The following is a 13,587-nucleotide window of genomic DNA, read 5'->3' as shown; positions in this document are numbered from 1 at the left end:
TCTCTCTCTCTCTCTCTCTCTCTCTCTCTCTCTCTGTCTCTCTCTTCTCACCCTACTCTTCCTTTTGATTCATTTGATTCGCTTTGGACAAGCACGATTCGGTTTGCACCGCGTATGGTGGAAAAATATTACAATGTGTGTGTCTATAGAGTGCCGACTCCTATGTGCTATAGCAGCTGTAGATGTAAATGTAAGTGTAAATATAGGCAACTCGTGTGGATTGCAAACGAGAACCCTCGGTTTTACTATATGCGTGTGTGTATGTACCTACGTAGATGTAACGCGTGTCCGCCAACGGCTTTCTGGAAAAGCGCGGAAAACAAAGGAAAATGCGGCGGAGCTATTGTTAAGCTCTTGTCGATCGAATTAAAGCGTTACTCGAAATTCGACCGTTTTTTATTTTCTTCTTCTTTCTTTCTTTCTTTCTTTCTTTCTTTCTTTCTTTCTCCTTTTTATTTATTTTTTATTTATTTCTTTTTCCTTTTTTTTTTTGTTTATTTTTCTTTTTTCTTCTTTTCTTTTTTTTTTCCCATTCTCGATTGAGACGCGCAAAATTCGTATCGATATAGCGAAAATTGATTACAACGAGCAAATGGATAGATTTTTATTCGATTCTCCTTTTTCTCCTCCTTTCCTTCCCCCCTATCATCTCTCTCCATTTCTCCGTTAACTTTACGACTAATGAATTATTTTCTTTCGTTTGTTTTAGGTAAGTTTCGAACGAGCCATTGGATTTTTTTTGTTTTCCCGTGATTACCACTCGCCGAGGTAGGCGAATTTCATTACGTATAATTTTTTTTTCTTTTCTTTATTTATTTATTTATTTATTTATTTATTTTATTTTTTTTTTTTCTTTTGACGCATTAACTATATTAAAATGATCGTCGCGTCATTTGATATTTAGCAGAAGAAAGAAAAAAAAAAGAACAGAAACAAAAAAAAAAAAAAAAAAAGAAAAAGAAAAAAGAAAAAAAATAAATGATACAAACCGATATCATTTGTTTGGCCGTGTTCGTTAACGGATTTAAAATTGATATAAAACGAATGGAAAAAGTGGAACGAGCGTGTTATTCAAAGCGGACAACAAAAATCTCGAACGGAAATTTCATAACAGTTAGTTATTTAACGTCACAACAACGTATGTATACCGTTTCGATAACTCAATCACGTTATTATCCTCTCGTCGTCGTTGCCGCCGCTCCCGTCGCCATCTCTCTATCTAGTTCTCTCTCTCTCTCTCTCTCTCTCTCTCTCTCTCTCTCTCTCTATCTATCTATCTCTATCTATCTATCTATCTCTATCTCTTTCTCTCTCTCTCTCTCTCTCTCTCTGTCTCTCTCTCTCTTGCACATTCTCTTCGTACGGATAGAGTCGCGCGTGCCTGATGATCGTTCGCCCTTAACCCCTGTGACTTCGCTTCGTGTTCTTGAAGGATCTATAATTTCAAGCTGACGCGAGACGCTCGTATATTATTATCCGTATCCCGTGTCGGATAGACATCGACGTTTCTCTTAACCTCGATTTCGCGCGAGTACGTTAAGCTCTTCCGAGTAAGATCGATTCTCTTTCTCGATAAGGTAAAATGCGGATAAATCGGTCCTTTTCTCTCTCTCTCTCTCTCTCTCTCTCTCTCTCTTACGATTTTGATAGAATTTAAAGACGTTTAGAGATGAAACTATCATATAGATACGATTTAATAGATAGAATGTTTTAAAAGATTATACATAAGTTTAACGTCTTCGTAGGATAAAAAAAAAAATCTATGAAAAAAAAAAGAAAAAAAGTAATAAAAAGAAAAAGAGAAAAGAAAATACATAACAATTTCATCGTGCTCGAGAAGGAGGAGTAGGAGGAGTAGGAGGAAGAGGAGGAAGAGAATAACACAAATAACCCTCTTGGCTATATTTCGATAAAATGCGAATTAATCTTTATTTTCCGTGGACGTGCGCTCGCGCCCGCGTATTCCCAACGATATCCACACAATATTCACACAATATCCACACTTGTATGTATACACGTGTCGACATACACGAATATATATATATATATATATATATATATATATATATATAACTGTGTATGTCGGGTACGTGCAGTCGCATCCGAAATCGATATGTTCTTGTTTGCGTTATGCAAGCAAACATCTCTGGAAAACGCCGACACTCCCCTCCTCTCTCTCTCTCTTTCTCTCTCTGTCTCTCTTTCTCTCTCTCTCTCTCTCTCTCTCTCTTTCTATCTTTCTATGTCTATCTCCGTCCTTCTCCATCCCTTTCGTTGTCGATGCGCGCCGAGGGAGCCACGAACGTATCGAATATTTTCGAATACCATGGAATACTATCTATACATGCAGAGATCGTCGAGTTTGATATCTTCCTCTTGCATCCTCTTCTCTCTCTCTCTCTCTCTCTCTCTCTCTCTCTCTCTCTCTCTCTCTCTCTCTCTCTCTCTGTCTCTGTCTCTCTCTCTTTCTCTCTTTCCCTCTCTGTCTTTCTCTCTCTCGATAAGGAGTAAAGAAGAAAAGGAAAGGGAAGCTAGGACGGTAAAGCGATATCATTTCGTCCACATTTTCCGTTTCCAGTTTTCCTTCCTTTCCTCTTTCTTTCTTTTTCTTCATCCTATTCTTCTTTCTTTTGCTTCCTTTCTCGCTTTCTTACCAGGTTTTGTGTTTGCGTTTATATGTAGTATATATATGTGTACATGCACCGATGAGAACGAGAGAGACAGATAGAGATAGAGAGAGAGGGAGAGAGAGAGAGAGAGAGAGAAAAGGAAAAGAGAAAGAAATTCTCCGCGATCAATGTTTCATATCTCTATTCTCGGGAATGGCTCGTCCGCGGAAGTACAGCGCAGAAAATATGCTTTTTAGTCGAACTCTTTTTTCCTCCTTCGTCTGCATTTACACGTGTATATGTGCATTTACGTGCACTTGTTCGCATGCGCGTGCGGCGAGTGGTTGCTCATTACACGATAAAAGCTCTTAAACTCTTTCTTAGGTGTAAAAGGAATTAAGCATTTGAAAAAATTATCACAAAGATTTACTCTCTTCTTTATCTTGAACAGCTATGGGTATGGTGCGTGCGTGTGTGCGTATGCGTGTGCATGTGATATTATTTTAGATTTTTAATTCTTTTTTTTTATTTTATTTTTTTTTTTTTTCTTTTCATGTTATTTATTTCTTTTATATCTTTTTTTTGTTTTTTTTTTCGTTCTTTTTTTTTTTTTTTTTTTTTTTTTTTTCTTTTAAGAGACATTTTGCGAATTAGAAATTTATCGCGCGTTTATAGTCAATGTCGTTTTAAGTATCGATGTTACTGCTGATTTGATATTTAATACGTTGAAACTAGAGATATCATCTTTGCTCGTAAATCACGAGATGTACGTCTCTTCGCAGGAACGGGTTTTGAAACGTCGCGAATTTTGTCTCTCGAGTTGGCTCCTTTGCTTCCTTTGTTCTCTCAGGAACGATGAGAAGAGACGATAGAAGAGAAGAAGTGAGTGAGAGGAGAAATGATGAGAAGAGAAAGAGAGAGAGAGAGAGGGAGAGAGAGAGAGAGAGGAAAGAGATGGTAAAAGATAACGTCAGGATGCTTCTTGAAGGGGATTGAAGGGAGGGGAGAAATAGAGAATTCAGGATTCGAGTGGGCGTACCGAAGGCGAGAATAAATTTATTATAGAGTGAGAGAGAAAGAGAGAGAGAGAGAGAGACATCGTCCGCTTACGATTCGATGTAAAATCATGCGAGTTTCACTTGTGTAGCCAGGGATTGTTTACACAACGATTCGAGCGTGAGATTTGTTGAACTCTACCTTTGATTTAACCGCGAACTCTCTCTCCCTCTCTCTTTCTCTCTATTTCTATCTATCCTTCTCTTTGCAGCCTATGTTTTCGACGTTCACCTAAATTTGCAATTCAACTAGAAACTAGTAAAATAAATTGAAAATACATACGTTTCCGGAATGTAATTGTAATAGATTCGATGGATAATTAATCGGATTTATTAGTACGATATAATTTCACTGTTAGCTATCGTGTAAGATGATAGACGATAGTAGATAGAAAATGCAAATTGACGCTAGAAAAGGAGAAACGTAAATCGACGAGTAAAATTTGAAAAAAGTAAATTTAGTTTCTTCCTTTAATAACGTATCCCCAGAGTATAACCAAAGTAAACTTTAATAGTAAGTGCGAATGTAGTAGTTTAGTTGATGAACAGTATCGCGCTGCGCTCATGAATATTGCTCGCGAATAAGATTCTACGCATCGAACTATATCGTTGGTACGAGTTAATGAATTATCGGTGTAATTAATCGAGCGTACCGAGCGTCCATTACGAGCACCCTGCCATGTAAATTCGTATTGTACGCCATAGTGTACTGTAGTAGTTGGTTTACTTCGTTCGAATTAATATTCATGGATTCGTTCTAGATTAATTTAGCGGTCGTATATTGGTCGAAAATACTTTTCCGTGTGAATCTCGAGACGGAAAGGAAAAAGAAGAAAGGAAATGGGAAGGAAGGAAGGAAGGAAGGAAGGAAGAAAGAGAAAAAAGAGAAGAAGAAAAATAGAATCGAAGTAGCAACAAGCAAGGCGAACACATTAAGTCGTTTCGTATCTATCTCGCGAATGCTAATATTTTTCCTCAACGCGACACGGGGAACTCGATTTATCGTTCCGTTTAAACGACATTAACGGCGCACCTACTCTCTAGGTTATCGTCATTGCGTAACGCGTCGAGCGATTTGCTGCGATCGATATATATATATATATATATATATATATCTTTCCCTTCCCCTCTCCTTCTCTCGATGCGTTATTCAATATCACGTTATGCGCGAAAGAACTAATTAACGAGAAACCTTCTTTCTTCTTTAACTTTACCAAGGTTGCGTTCATTGAATTTCTCTCAAGAAGATTAATACCTTTCACCCTCCATGTAATTTAATTCTTCGAGAGATTTTTCATTCCCTCTTTCCTCCTCCTCTCTCTCTCTCTCTCTCTCTCTCTTTCCTCCTCAAAACAAGAAAAAAGAAGAAAAAAGAAAAAGAAAAAAAAACGACTCGCAAAAATAAATATTATTTTCTTCGACTTATCGTCTTGGAAACTCGCATTTTCTTTCTTCGTTTCTCCATAAGAATAACTTTCTCGTTGGAAGTCGGAACCGATTACGTTACGCCGAGAAAAAGAAGAATAAGAAGAGAAAAAGGAACTCGGAAAAATCTGTGATGCTTTTGTGTATTCCTCCTCCGTGTGTGCGGTCCTCGAATCGTCCCCTCGAAATCGCCATATTAGACATTTCGAAAAGGTTCGCTTTATGAAAGCTCAGAATCTAACTCAAAGTATAACTCGGGTGTATAAGAATGTAACATAAGACTTTTTACGACCCGTTCGAGAAGTTCGAATTTGTCGTCGACGTATGTATATATCGTTTATTTAAATGTTATCTCGAATGTAAATCGATGTATGCTATTCTATTCTATTTCTATTCTATTACTATTCTTTCTTCTTTTCTTTTCTTTTCTTTTCTTTTTTTTTTTTTTTTTTTTTTTTCCTTATAAATACATTACAACTCTATTTTACGTTTGCAAAGTTGCGTTTAAAGCGTCATGTAAACACACTCGCAATTCCATTCATTGTTTAACATTTATTCAAAGTACTGAAAGTGGAAAAAAGAAAACAAAAAAAAAAATAAAAAAATAATTTATTTGTTCGATATTGAAGTTTTTTCATTAGCATCGAATATTTGTTAAACTGTGTACGTCTCTTGGTATATCGTATATCGATATGCGTTAACTCATTATTCATTGGCATGTGTATATTATTAATAAAGAAAAATTGTTTTAAATAAGGCAACTACTCCACGTGACGAATTAGATATCAACGTTGTATATAATAATTGACAGTGTTAAACGTTTATCTTCTAATCATTAGAATACGTATAGACATTATACCGAAATACCTCGAATTATTATCGATTCACTTCGTAATCGGTACGACATCAAGTCTCTACGTTTCAATAGGATTACGTGAAATCCATAGTTATTTTAGATAACGTAGAGGCACGGCCAGATAATTGCGGATAGGTCGTTAGTCATAGACAGGCTTGTGTTCATAAAAGCAACATAGGAGTCGATACCTTCGTGGGTCTCAATTTTCTCTACAAAGTATTTCTCATCAACGATGAATTACTTTACGCTTCGGATCGTTTTCATCGCGTCTTTCGTAGATCGCACCGAGTTTACGAAGCCTTCTCTTACTCCTCGGTCTTTTCATTATCTTATTTAAACGTGTACCATGAAAATCGAGTGTTTGGTTAAGCGCTTAGCATTATTATTTTATCACGTATCCGAGATAGAGAGATGGTATTCGCATTGCCGACGTTTAATCTCTTAACACATAATTCGTTTGATTTGTTCTAATTCATAAATTAATTGTCAAATGTTTTAATCGTTTCTAATTTCAACAAGAATAATGCTTATTTCTTGTAACATAATTGGAAACTTTTTTTTTATCTATGTTTTATTTCGAACAAAATGGAAGACCGAAATGAGAAATAAAAGAAGAGGTAGGAAAGTAGCACGTATTTGACCCTGACTTGGCAGAAGTTCAAGGTACGCTCGCGTGCCCCGTTTTATCGATTCGTCGACTGATAACGTGTCATTGTTGTGTTGCACACAAATCACTTGGCCGATCACACATTTATCTCTCCTTTTATCTTCGATAACGATCCGACGAACGAAACTCGGTTGTAATTAAGCGCGACTCGATTGCTTATTTCTTTTATTTATTTTTTTTTCTCTTTCTTCTCTAGAAGAAAGAAATTCTCTATCTTCGTCTTTTTTTTTTTTACCCTCCCATTCTTTCTCTTTCCTTTTCTTCTCTTTCTCTTTCCTTCACAGCAGATTTGCAGATTTTCCTTCGTTCGTCTCTAAGAATTTTCCACGATGGTTCGATGATTTTCCCTTGTTTTTCCGCACTCGAGATTCTACTTGAAAAGTTCATCCCTTTGTTTCACAACTTTCTTCTCTCTCTCTCTCTCTCTCACTCATTCTTCTTCTTTCGATTACAACAAGCCTGCAGTTATTAGCCTCTCGCCCTCGTAATTTATTCACGAGCGTAAAGACACCGTAAAGTGCTCTCGAACGTAGAACATTAAGCGGAAATAAAATGAAGAAACGGCCGTTCGTATTCGACGGATCACGAAAGTGGAGCATCGTGCATGAGAGTGAAAGAGAGAGAGAGAGAAAGAGAGATAAAAGGAATCGATCGATCGGAAATCGATTCCATTATTCGTATTCGTCGCCAAGATCCATTGTTGATCCGATGTAATAAAAGAAAAATATACTTTTCGTGGCTTCGATTCGACTAATTTTTCCTCCGGTCGAGCGTATCGAATACGAAACTTCCGACTTTTAAAGCCGCCGATGGATTTACTTTCGCTCTCGAGAATAAGATTAAATCGAACGAAATAACGGAGATTGAGAGGAAAGATGAGAAGAAGGAAAGAGAAGAGAAAAGAAATGAAAAACGAAGCGAAAGCTCCCCGTTAACTCGTATCTTCTTTCTTCACATCGAACTCGATGCGAACATAATCAATCGATTTCTGCAACTTCTAGTAGGCTAAGTTACCGTATTATATCCTATAGCCAGTTTTCTCCTGACATATTTATATCCATTGTCTGCAAAACTTTGTTCATCGATCGATCGAATCCACTTGAACTTTTTTTTTTAATATCCTACCTTCTATCTTTTTTATTTTGTTTCTTGCGTACGCTTTCTCTCTCTCTCTCTCTCTCTCTCTTTTCCTTTATAATTTCTTTTTTTTATTATTATTTTCTTCTTTTTTTAGTTTTTTTTTTTTTTAACTTTTTTCCTTTCCTTTTTTCTTTTTTTTTTTTCTCTTTTTTTTTTATCTCCATCTCAAGCCTTGACTACCAGGAGAGACGAAGAGAAAAAAAAAGAGAGAGACGGCTTACGTTCCAATTAAAACTTCCGCGATACCTACTGCAACCTGCCGAGTATCTCCTTGAACTTTTCAGATGCCATCCGTGAATTAACGAGGTACTTTTTTTTTTAAGCGTAACCTACCTCCCTCCCGCCCACTCTACCGTTCCCTTCTCTCTCTCTCTCTCTCTCTCTCTCTCTCTCTCTCTTTCTTTCTCTCCGTGCTTCCTTCATATCTATTTTATTGCGTAACTTTTGTACGAAAGTAAACTCGCGTGGATTGGATTGGATTGATCTTCGAATTCTTTCTGTTTTATTAATATCTTTTTCTTTTCTTTCTTTCTTTTTGTTTTCTTTTTCTTTTTTTTTTTTCCTTTGGAAACAAAAAAAAGACATATGTTGACTCGATAAGACCAATTATAAATCATTACCGTGACACGAACTCGTAATGGATGATAAAATGAAACAAAAATAAGTGAATGATTCGAATGCGATGTTGCGAGTTTATCCGTCCGTCCGTCCATCCGTTTGTCTGCTTGGTGTATATTCGCGCAACACCTGTTGAATCATTAGCTTAACGAGAATGCAGGTAAGTCGGCGAATGACACGAGCAAGAGTATCCGCGCGTAACTTATCAGACGTCTAATTGACTCTTGCAACTCTTTCAAAGTCGATTTCTTTTTCCACATATGTTCGACTTATTATTATCGAACACACACACACACACATATATATAATCCAGTTCTTCCTTTCGCCCGGTGAAAACTCGTTTTACACGAAATTGCCATACGGAAAAACGATTCGTTGTGTATGACAAGGCGGGGTAGTATTGTTGTGCCCTAAATACCCAACATCGTACCTGACAATTTTTATTCCGTTCCATTAATTCACGATCGTCGTTCAATCTAGAAAAAGAAACGTAAACGTTTTCATCGGATAAATGGAATAATGAACGGTAAAGAAATGCGTAGACATTTTTTGTTTGTCATGCCGATTCATACAGATTTTTATATTAGAATCAATACTGATTTTCTAATAGAAATCGTGTCAAGATTGTTATAGAAAAAAGAAAGAAGAAAAAAAATGAAAGGAACAGTTCGTTTCTTCTCTCTCTCTCTCTCTCTCTCTCTCTTTCTCTCTTTCACTCTGGCTTAGCTGTCTGTCTGTTTGTTTCTCATCTTTGGACCATTGAAGTAGTTGAAGCACCTCAGCCCCCTTACGATTTCTCTCATTCTCCTTTCGCCTCTGCCCCTTCCCCTTCGAGAACTTAGTTGACTCGATTCCCTAACAACCCTCCTGCTTGACGGAGTTTCGGTAAACGTTACGAGATTCAACGTGTGGCATCGAATAAACTGTTGATTCGTTGCTACCCACAACTTAAGCTTAACCAAATTACACTACGTGTTTCTCTTGTCTCATTTCGATGACCTTTGAACTGAGTACGGCATGGCCCTCGATTATCTTTTTCGTTCGTCGAACCCTGTTTTCTCATTTTCCATCTTCCATTCATTTTATATTATACTTTTTATCTCTAGATAAGACGAAAAGAGGCAAACAAATATTTCGAGAAATCATCGAAGCTTTGTAACGTTTAATACGAAGTATTGTAAACGATAAAGGTTTTCTTTATTCGTTAATACACAATTATACGCATTTACGATGGATTTAATTTTGATTCAATTATAAATACGACTTGCGAGTCGTCGACGTTGTCACACGTACTAAACACGGAAACGATTGAAATCTCGAATATATCTCGAGTGTTCGCAATCGTCGATAAGCTAGAACAATTTTTTCTACTCTACACGTCGCTTTATTAATCGATGATTTTTCTTGTCTTTCTTTTCTTGTTTTTTTTTTTTTTTTTTTTTTTTTTTTTTTTTTTTTTTCTTTCTTTTACGGATTTATATATTTTTGTAAAAATATTTGTAACGTTTACCTTCGCTTATACAAGAAAACTCATACTTGTTTCGACATACATATATACGAGCACACACACACACACACACATGTTCATACGAGTATACGTACGCCCACTCATACATACATATACATACGCGCATACACGTAGACAGAGTGCGTCAAAACGACGCGTCGTCGCCGCCGCTATCGGAAAGTGGAGCAAGGCCAGCCGAGGTAAACATCGCCGCGAGAAACTCGTTCGCTTCGTCGCGCCTTCCAGAGGAAAGCTACTTGGTAGAAACGTCTTTGTGGAATTCACAAGAGAGAAGAGGAAATGGAAAAGAGAGAGAGAGAGAGAGAGAGAGAGAGAAAAGAAATCGGGTGGGGGGAGGGATAGTGGTAAGAGGAAAAAAAAAGAAGAAAAAGAAAAGAGAAGAAGAGGAAAAGGAGGATCTTTGCGATCTTCCTAAGATTCGACTGATAAAATAATACGTTAGAATACAATCTTGAAATATTAAAAATCATGATCGTGCGAATAATTTTTTTCACGATTAATTTCTATTCTCTTAATGTGTATTTGAAAATGCGTTCTTCGGATTGTTAAATGAATTTGAAAGAGAGGAAAGTAATGCGAAAGGAAAACTTCTCCCGTCGTCTTGTCTTCTCCCGTCGTCTCGTTTTAATATCCTTGGCTCCCGCTGCGATCGCACAGTACGATTCTCAGTAACGCGATGCAACGTACGTTGCACTTAACGATGCATATCGTACGTATACGAAAAGAAAGAAAGAAAGAAAGAGAATGAATGAATGAATGAATGAATAAGAGAGAGAGAGAGAGAGAGAGAGAAAGAGATACGTAGAAGAGGATGATACGATCGAAAATAAAGAGGAGATACGATAAAATCGCTTAACGAGCGTTATTGCTTCTTCGAAACGAAGCCATCTTCCTTTTTCATTCTTTCTTTTCCTATTAAAAGGTCTCATTCGACACAATTTATTTCTTATTTTTCGAAAAGAACTTTATCATTGGAAATTTTTTTCGCGTGCGCTAAATCTTTTTTTTCTACACTGTTTTTTTTCTTCTTCTTTTTTCTTTTTGTCGCTGTTCTTTTTCTTTTTTTTTTAATTTGTCGATAACGATCAATTATCATCGAGAGATAACAGCCAAGCAACGACGATTCGTATCGCGTTTTTCTTCAACGAAATATTTGATACAAGTTATGTTATGCATGGGGGGCCCCCCATTATTTCTCTCAGAGGATTGGATCCCTCACGGCCGTAAGTAAAATCGATTTTTAACGATCCTACAGGAGCATAATTTTTCATTTCGACCGAGCTTTTAATAATCCTCGCGTAGTCGCGTCCGTGGGTTCGTTCGTAACACTTGTCGGATGGCGATGATTAATCGCGAGACCACTTAATATTCTGATTCGATTCTAATTTATTCGCGAACTGATTAATAATTTATCTTGGCGAAGAGGTTCGGAGCAGATGGAATGACAAAGGAATCGAAGAAAGCTTTTGAAAGTTACGACAGAGTAAAAACTAATGTTCGGATAAACCGTAATTGATTTATATATTATTCATTAATTGAAACATATATATATATATAGATATATATATGTGTGTGTGTGTGTGTGTGTACATACATATATTTAGATAAGTTATAAAATTACATATACATCTATTTTTTAGCGCTTGTTCGATTTTTTATTAATCGTAGAAAAGCCTGTATATTCATAGCATGCGCATAAAAATTCGTTGACGCATGTATGTAATACATATTCACGAAGAGGGTAGAAATGAAACAAAACAGAACAAAACAAAAAAGGAAAGAATAACGAAAGGTCGACTATTGGAATTAATGGGGGAGGCATATCACTTCCGATAATCGATTTTTCGTATTAATCGACGTTTCACTGTAATACCTGGGTAATAAAGTAAAGAATCGAGAAGATAGGGTCGGAAAGCATCGAAAGAGGAGAGAGAAACAGAGACAGAGAGAGAGAGAGAGAGAGAGAGAGAGAAACATTCATGGTTTTTCAAGCGGATCGATGGCCGCGCGCGCGCTTCTCGCTTCACGATCAGCCCTCTGCGTCCTCCTCCTCCTCTTCCACCATCTCTCTTCGTTCGCCCTTCTAATCTCTCTCACTCTCTCTCTCTCCCGCACGAATCACAGAGTGCGTTAACCCTATGCGTCCCTGCGCGCGTGTCTCTCCTTTACACGCGAGACGATGTGTTAGCAGCAGCAGCAGCAGCAGCAGCAACACCACCAGAACGAGCTTATGCGCCGCTTGCACGTGCGCAGTGAGAGGGAGGGAGGGAAAGAGAGAGAGAAGCGCGCGCGCGCGCGCGCGGGAATCACGTTTCGTCACCTCCCCCAAAACGCGCAGCCCTCGTTCAACGACCGTTTGCGTACAACTTCTTTTCTTTGCTTTTTTTTTGACTGCTTCCTTTTTTCTTTTCTTTTTTTTTTGTTTTTGTTTTATGAGGAGGAGAGAGTTGTGAGTTGGACGTCTATTGTTCCATTGTACATATGTTCGTTTTCGTTTGTCCAAAAACGTGCAAAATCTCTCTTTAATTTTTTTCATTCGTTTTCTTCGACATCCCTCGTCCCATCAGAGTATATATATATATATATATATATATATATATATATATATATATATATCATATCTACCCATTTATATCCACGGATAATTAAGTTTGTTTCTTTTAATTTTTCTTCTCAAAAACGATCATAAAATTTCTTTTATTTTTGAATTTAACTTATATACGTATTTAAGAATAAACGATAAGAAGAACGTATACGATAATACATACATATATATATATATACACATAATGTTCTTAGTATAAGACACGAAAGATCGTTCGAGCCGATGTAAACAAACGGTTGAAGTCACGAGATTGAAAGTTTTTGTTCGACGCTCCGTTCGAAGTTTAGGCGTTTCACCTTTTGAAAGGTAAGATATCACATCAGTTCTTCGTGGATCATCGAACAGGTCACACGTCCTCTTACGTTTGGTTTACGCTTGTTTTTGACCTTTTACTTCTAGGGTATGTAATATGTGAATTCTATTAGATCTCTTTTCTCTCGTATACCTATCAACTCATTTCATCGTAATAATCTTACAACGTTAATCAATATATATATATATATATATATATATATATATATATATATATGTAATTGTTTGACGTTAAAATATATCATAGATATATTTTTAAAAGTTGTGAAGAAATTCTTAAGAGGAAATAAGTAGAATTTCGATGATATAAAATTTTCGATGAAATTTTAGTTTTCATTTCCCAGAAGTAGGGAAAAGTACTTTGCTAGTAGAAACTTTCTATTGGAAACTCAACGTAGCGACGTGACGAGAAAGAGGCACGCGTGCTGACAAGATAGAGAAAAGAGAGATAGTGTGAGAAAGAGAGATAGGGAGGGGGGAGGAGGGATGGAGGGAAAAGAAGAAGAGAGAAAGAAAAGCAATCTCGCGGCTATCTCTTTTCGAAGCCCTCTTCTCTTTCGTTCGTCGTTTCGATCGGCTCGGATTTCGGGCGCAAGGTAATTAAATCCGCGAGTTTGACTCGCCTATGTATATATCTCTCCGTGGCTTTGAACGGAGAGTTAAGTCCGTGAAATATCGAACGAGAAGCAATTACCGTAACTAATTAGCCATTCGGGTACGATCGTTCTCGTCGTCCTAACGCTCGTCGAAAGCGATCGAAGCAACGAACTTG

At 37.1% G+C, this 13,587-nt stretch overlaps 1 protein-coding gene across 5 annotated transcripts in view; it reads left to right on the top strand.

Annotated features, from left to right (window-relative positions):
- Positions 1–13,587, top strand: part of LOC118447512 (uncharacterized) — a 191,315-nt gene that overhangs the window by 77,423 nt on the left and 100,305 nt on the right. Inside the window, exon 1 of one of the 5 annotated variants that reach the window (XM_035879529.2) lies at positions 12,839–12,903. The exons of the other annotated variants lie outside the window; for them this stretch is intronic. The gene's annotated coding sequence lies outside the window, so the exon portion shown is untranslated. Of the gene's footprint in view, positions 1–12,838; positions 12,904–13,587 lie in introns of those variants that run through there. 5 annotated transcript variants of the gene reach the window in all.

Source organism: Vespa mandarinia, chromosome 1, assembly GCF_050613455.1.
Source record: "Vespa mandarinia isolate Hongniang chromosome 1, ASM5061345v1, whole genome shotgun sequence".
Classification (NCBI taxonomy): domain Eukaryota; kingdom Metazoa; phylum Arthropoda; class Insecta; order Hymenoptera; family Vespidae; genus Vespa; species Vespa mandarinia.
The sequence above is the reverse complement of the archived record's forward strand: the minus strand, read 5'-3'. Positions and strand labels throughout refer to the sequence as shown.